Source organism: Suncus etruscus, chromosome 1, assembly GCF_024139225.1.
Source record: "Suncus etruscus isolate mSunEtr1 chromosome 1, mSunEtr1.pri.cur, whole genome shotgun sequence".
NCBI classification, from domain to species: domain Eukaryota; kingdom Metazoa; phylum Chordata; class Mammalia; order Eulipotyphla; family Soricidae; genus Suncus; species Suncus etruscus.
In genome coordinates, this window is record NC_064848.1 from 110,918,956 (window position 1) to 110,926,695 (window position 7,740).

Below are 7,740 nucleotides of genomic sequence, written 5' to 3' on the forward strand. Positions count from 1 at the left end.
TGTCTTTTTTTATTCAAGACATCTCTTTTTAGATACAAAATGCCAGAAGAGGAAATTATCTTTTCCAAATGAAATCTATCTGTTCAGCTGGCCTTTTCCGCATTATACCCATCAATAGCTTATTACCCCTGGGCATACCACAATCGGTATCTTGAACTTTTTCAAAGTGAAATAGCAGGAAAAACCCAGGATTAAAAAAAAATACTTAGAACATAAGTGAAATATTTATTGCCTTTTGGTTGTCAAACACAGGAGACCATGTTCCAATCTTTCTACATCGAAAAATTAACATCTGAAAAAAATGCTGGAAACCCTTGGCTGTGCTATGGTTAGATTACAAAGATATTCAAGTATCCAACAAACATATAAGAAGATGATCAATATCACTAATTATCAAGTAAAAGCAAATCCAAATATAATGACACATCAACTCATACTTGTCTGATGACCACTGATTTAATTTTTTTAAGTAACAAGTGCTGCAAGGATGTGAACTGATTAAAACTCTTGTGCAATGATGATAAGAAAGTAAAATGAAAAAGCATTATGGAAAGTAGTATGGAGATGCCTTAAAAATTAAATAGAGGGCTAGAGAGATAGCACAGTGGTAGGGTGTTTGCCTTGCACTCAGCCAATTCAGGGCAGATGGTGGTTCAAATCCCGGCATCTCATATGGTCCCCCATGCCTGCCAAGAGTGATTTCTGAGCACAGAGCCAGGAGTAACCCCTGAGCCCACCCGGGTGTAATCCAAAATTTAAATATAAATAAATAAACAAGTAAATGAAAGAAATTATACAGGTGATTAGGTGTATGATTTGCCTGCCATTGAACCCAGTTTAATTCCTGGTCCCCAAGCATCACAAGTGCAGCTCTAGAAATTCCCATACCATGTGTAGCCCCATGATCACTAGCATCAAGGGGCCTGAGCAGAACCAAATCCTCAGATCTTCACATTGATGGGGGCCTTCAGAAAAAAATAACAAAACTATTCTATGAATCATAAATTCCAACTCTGGATGTTATAAAATAATTAAAAAACAGGATCTTGAAGATATAGTTGCACATCCTTGTGCATTGCAGTATTACTCACAATAACTAAGAGGTGGAATATGATTTGGATTGATGAATAAAAAAGCATGTGGTTGGTGAGCTCTGGATAGCTGGTCCCCCACAAAAAAAAAGCATATGGCATATACATAGAAGATGAAATTTTTAAGAGAATATATATATATATATATTGGTTTTTGGGTTACACCCGACAGTGCTCATGGGTTACTCCTGGCTCTATGCTCAGAAATCGCTCCTGGCAGGCTTGGGGGACCATATGGGATGCCGGGATTTGAACCAATGACCTTCTGTATGAAAGGCAAACACCTTAACTCCAGGATATCTCTCTGGCCCAAGAGAATATTTTTATTTAATAAATTTTTATTGAATTACTGTGAGAGTTACAAAGTTGTTCATCATTGAGTTTTAGTCATATAATATCCAACACCCATCACTTCACCAGTGCACATTTCCCACCATCAACGTCTCCCCAACTGCCTCTATGAAAGACAGTTTTCTTATGTCTCCCTGTCTACCTCTATCTCTCTCTTGCTTTCTCATTCTTGCTCTTCCTTTATTATTGTTTAAACACTGTAGTTTGCAGTTTGGTTAGAAGGGATATCACCACACTATTTTAACTCCTTTCAGCACTCAAAGCGATAATTTTCAACTATTCCAGTCATAGTGGTTCCTTCTCTGCTTTAAATGGGCTCTTCCATTCCTGTGGCAAGCTTTCTACCATGGACCTGTCTTTCTGTTCATCTTCATTTCTATTTTCTTTGGGTATTATTACCATACTATTTTTCTATATACCACAATCTATTTCTCTGACTCACTTTGCTTAGCATAATACAGAAAATGGAATATTGTTATGAAAATATTTCTGTCTTTAAAAAAACACATGCTACATAAAAACCTTGAGAATATGATATTAATGGAAATAAACCAGTCATAAAAAGACATGCTACACAATTCCATTTATAAGAGATATCTACAACAGTAGAATTTATAGGTGCCAGTGATTGGAGCAAAGAAAAAGAGTTCTTCTAGAGAAATGGGATTTCCATTTTGCAAGATTAAAAAGTTCTGGTGGGTCCGGAGTGGTAGCACCACAGTGGTAGGGCATTTGCCTTGGACACTACTGTCCCAGGATAGACTCAGGTTCCATCCCCAGCATTTCATATGGTTCCCCAAGCCAGAAACGATTTCTGAGTAGTGAGCCAGGAGTAGCCCCTGAGTACCACCGGGTGTGACCAAAAAAAATAAATAAATAAAGTTCTAGAGAGTCAGAGTGATAGTACAACAGTTAGAGTATTTGCCTTGCCTTGCATACAGCTAACAAATTCAATCTCTGGCATCTCAATGTTCCCTCAAGCACTGCCAGGAATGATTCCTGAGAGTCAGGAGTAATCCCTGAGCACACTGGATGTGGCCTAAAAACAAACAAAAAAATGTTATAGAGATCAGTTGTATAGATCAAATTGTAAAATTTGTATAGATAGTTAATAGTACTTTATCAAAAACTTTCAATGGTTAATATGATGATTATTTTGCTTGTTTTTCACAGATAAATGTTGCCACAATCCAAAATTCCTAGAGAAGCAGAAACTCTAGACCTTTAGAGTTCAAAACACAGAGGATTTCCCACCTTTTAAGACTTATGTTATAATTTGTACTGATAATTGACAACCCTCGAGAAAGATGGTATAATATTTCTTATCACAGCAGTCCTTACAAAAGATGTGCTCATTGTTATAAGATTGGCATCAGTTACCAGAACTTTTTGTGACTCTCCTTTATCTCTGTTGTTTGGGTTCTTGCCTATGCTGGGTTGGTATTGGAACAAGGACTTGGTCCTGAGATTCTTCTAGGAAATGAAGGCAGATGTTCTACAGCTATAAAGAAACTGATGATGTTTCAGTGTTTTCTTTATTTATGCTCCTCCTTATTCCTCCCTTCTCTATTCACAAAGGTTTCTTTGAGGCAGTGGCTCAGATTCAGTAGGGAGGAGGAGTATTGATTGTCCTTCCAGCTTGTAAAACTGATATGCATATAGAACATACAGTCCTGATTCCCCACCAAGAAACTAAAAAGGGAACAGTTTTCCCATTGTGTTCATCCCAAATCTCAGATGGTAGGTGGCATACATGACAAGTAACAAATGGGAGCTCATAATCTAATCATTATTGCAAATTGTGACACAAAAGATTATGATATTATTTGTGCCCTTCAGTGATTTTCTTTTTTTTGTTTTGTTTTGTTTTGTTTTTGTTTTTTGTTTTTCGGGCCACACTCGTTTGATGCTCAGGGATTACTCCTGGCTAAGCGCTCAGAAATTGCCCCTGGTTTGGGGGGACACCAGGGGATCGAACCGTGGTCCTTCCTTGGCTAGCGCTTGCAAGGCAGACACACCTTACCTCTAGTGCCACCTCGCCGGCCCCGTGATTTTCTTATGACAATTTTTAGTGGGTTCATGATTCTAGAATTGCTGGTGTCATTAGCAATACCAGAAGCCCATGTTGAGCCCTGTGGAAAGATGTTAGCCCCAGGAAGAGAGGAGCCGTGTCTATCAGTTCAACTCTGGGATGCTTTGCAAAGCCGCTGGAACTTTGCACCAGGTGTAATAAATTAATGAACAGAAAGGAAAAATTGCTGAATTCTGCTAGGAAAGAGAAAATGCAGAGTGAGCATTCCTGTAACAAAAAGAACTTAAATATTATTGTGACCTAATAACATAGTGCATATACACTCTAAAGAAATGTAGAACAAGATGGGGCCGGAGAGACAGCACAGCGGTGTTTGCCTTGCAAGCAGCCGATCCAGGACCTAAGGTGGTTGGTTCGAATCCCGGTGTCCCATATGGTCCCCCGTGCCTGCCAGGAGCTATTTCTGAGCAGATAGCCAGGAGTAACCCCTGAGCACAGCCGGTGTGGCCCAAAAACCAAAAAAAGAAAAAGAAAAAAGAAAAGAAAATGTAGAACAAGCTAAGTAGAGTGGAAGACTTTGGGGATAAAACCCAATGATAAACTTTGGGGAGGTGCATTGTAAATTCTCTGTGCTCAAGGGCTACTCCTTGTTTGAGCCATTGTGTCAAGAATCAAACGAGGGTCAACCACATGTAAAACAAGCATCTTGTGCCCAGTAGTATCTGTCTGGACCAATGAGAAATTTAAAAGTGAATTTCTATTTTTTTGGTCTTCAGCATTCTGGTATGGAAATTACCATATATTAATCATTATAATGTATGTTAACAATCTAGATTATCATATAAAGTTGCTAAGAAAACTATGCCCTATTTCACCAGCAAATCTGTCCACCTAAAGGAAAGTGCAGAACAAACTCAGTTTGTAAAAGAATGTAGTATTAGATCCAGCCAAATCCAAGGTGGATCTCGAGGGAGCATGAATGTGCATGAAAAATCAAAAATCAAGAATGAAGCCTTTAATACCACACTGCAAGCTGGAAGCTGTGTTTGGACTACTGAACAGAAATGCAACAAAATCCAGTCAATTATTTTCACCTCTATATCTGAGCAAGAGTAAACAATTTTCTGCTGAAATTTTTCTCACTTAGCTTTGCCACCATCCATCTCTATCTGATAGTTCTTCAATCCACTTACCCTCAGAGCATAGATTTTTCTGCTTTGAAACAAGGGGCAGTGGGAGGAGAGAAGCCCAACCAGCTAAGAGAAGACAGCCACCAACTTCCACTCTTGCCAAATGCCTTAGGGAAGAAAATATTGGAGAATTTTGTTTATATTTTCCTGGGTTCCTGGTTGGTCAACTCCTCCTAAGAAAAAAGCATGTTTCTGCCAGCCAGTATGACAAGGAAGGAGGTCCAGAAAAGCCAGACCCCTGAAGGACTGCACCCCTGTCCAAGGACATAGGACATTTCTATCCTATGTAATCCCAGTCTCCTCCACTGCTACTTCTTGGAGATATTGTCAGTGCCAGGAAAAAACTTACAGCTTCACTCATGCAAGGCAAGTGTTCCTCTTGAGTCACATCCATACCTGATCCTAAAGTCATGAAACATTCCACTTAGGCAAACAATAAGAAGGATCAATATTAAAATTACACTTTAAAATGTTTACCAACCATTCCACAGCCACCTAAATTCTCAAATGATGCCCCTAGATGTACCCCCTTTTTCTTGAGATAATTTTTAATAATTCTGGGTTGGCTTTAGAATATTTCAAAAAACAATAATTTAAAGAGGAAAGAAGAACTCTTTCTCTTTTGAAAATGTAATTACATTGCTTTGAAACATGTTCCTCCCCATTAAATGTTAGACCACTTCTGTTTGATTAAATATTGTCCATCTGGATGGAAGAGAGAGCACAGAGGCTATGGTGCTTGCCTAGCACTTGACTATTTCAATTCCTGGTTTGAATTGAACCCTGATTTGATCCCCTGCACAATATATGGTTCCCTGAGCATCACCACGTGTAATTCCAGAGCACAGATCCAGAATTAAGTCCTGAGCACAACCAAGTATGACACCAAAACAAACAAATAAAAAAGTGTACTTGGGGGCCAGAGCGGTGGCACTAGAGGTAAGGTGTCTGCCTTGCAAGCGCTAGCCTAGGATGGACCGCAGTTTATCCCCTGGCGTCCCATATGGTCCCCCTAAGCCAGGAGTAATTTCTGAGCGCATAGCCAGGAGTAACTCCTGAGCGTCAATGGGTGTGCCCCCCAAAAAAAGTATGTGTGTAGATATAGATAGATAATATAGATAAAGGTGATAGTTATAGATCATCTGCCTTCATGTCTATTTAGCACTTTGTTTTATAGATTTATCAGGTATTCAATCTCTCATTTGATATCTTGTTTTTCTAAGTATTTCATTATGAAAAATATGATATACATTTCCTTATAGCTCTTATTCCCTTATTTCCTTATTTCCTTGGTTATTTTTCAGAATAGCTTTGAAAAGCCCATTCAATGGGTCAGAGATTGTCCCCTCAAGAAACTGTAAGTGGAGCAACAGGAATTCATCCTGGTTCATTATAGTTTCTGGATTCCAATTTATTAGTCAGCAAAGCTTAATTTGAATGTGGAAATGCTTTCACTTAGTGACCACACTTTCTGTAGAAATTTCTTAAAATTTTCATTAAGAAAGTTCATGTTATCAATTCCCAGCACTGCAAAAAAACAAAACACAAGTTCTTCTTTTTTTTGGTTTTTGGTTTTTGGTTTTGGGTCACACCCAGCAGTGCTCAGGGGTTACTCCTGCCTCTGCGCTTAGAAATCGCTCCTGACAGGCTTAGGGGACCATATGAGATGCCGGAATTCGAACCACCGTCCTTCTGCATGAAAGGCAAACACCCTACCTCCAGGCCATCTCTCCGATCCCCAAAACACAATTCTTATGAGATGATTTTTTTTCAGCAGTCAAGCAAACCTTTGAGAATCTCTTAAATGAGATGAAGACATATCAGGCTCAGAGGACCATATCCACTTGTGACTCAAGGATGTAGTATATAAAAGGAATTTTTTTTTTTCTCTTTGGTTTTTGGTTTTGGAGGCACACCCAGTGACGCTCAGGGGTTACTCCTGGCTATGCGCTCAGAAATCGTTCCTGGCTTGGGGGACCATATGCAATGCCAGGAGATCGAACTGCATTCCATCCTAGACTAGCACGGGCAAGGCAAACGCCCTACCACTGCACCACTGCTCCAGCCCTAAAAGGAATTTCTGACCACATTAACCTACACCTTGATACAGAAATAAACATTTCAATTTTCTTGCCTTCTCTCCTCTGAGTCAATAATATCCCCAGCTGAACAGTAGTTATTTAGTCTATGGGAAATCTTCCTGTGTCATTTGGTTGCTGTCCAAAGCAGACACATTCTCTACATGTTAGAGAGAGCTGTGTCTTGTCTTGTGTGACTGACTGCCTTGACTGAGCTGGGAATATTCATTCATTTTCAACCTTTAATATAAATAGCCATCGTCTTGTTTTTTGCAAGACTGACTTAATTTGAAGAGTCTATGGTGTGGAAAAAGAGACTAACTAAATGAATCTGAGTCCTAATCAATAATATTGGTCTAAAACCATCAGACAATTTAAATATGAGCTCCCTAAGGTTCAGATAAGTTTATAGCTAGGGGTAAAAACTGTTCAAGGACAAAATTGAGTATGAAAATGTGTTATACAAACACAGCTGTAGCACTTAATAAATATGTAATAGCTAGTAAAAGAGGTGAGAAAAGTTCCTAAGATGGAAAAATAGAAAATTTGGACATCTTCTACCAGGTGATAAAAGGAATTTTCTCTAATATGAAAGATTTATTGACCTTTTATATAGGTATCACACAGCCTTCATTATCAGTCCCAATGTATAAAATGCTATTTGAAAAGAGAAATAGTGGCATATTTCATGGTCCAAAGGACCATAAGATCTTAAAGTGAGCATCTCATTGCAAGAGCACAAATGTGTGGAAAATTACAGGTATAAATTTTGAAGTACATTGATGTTCAATGAGACCCTGAATGCTTGGAGTTCTCATTTCCCTGTTAGCACTAAATAAGAAAACATTGAGACATCCCTGCAATGTGTTAAAAGGAGCCTCACTTTGATGATTTTGTTCTGCTTATGTGTATTGCTAGGGAATGTCAGAAGGTACAGTTGGCCAACCTGTATCCTTGAAAGTGATGAGTTTTGTTTATCAAGTTCAAATAGATGCCCC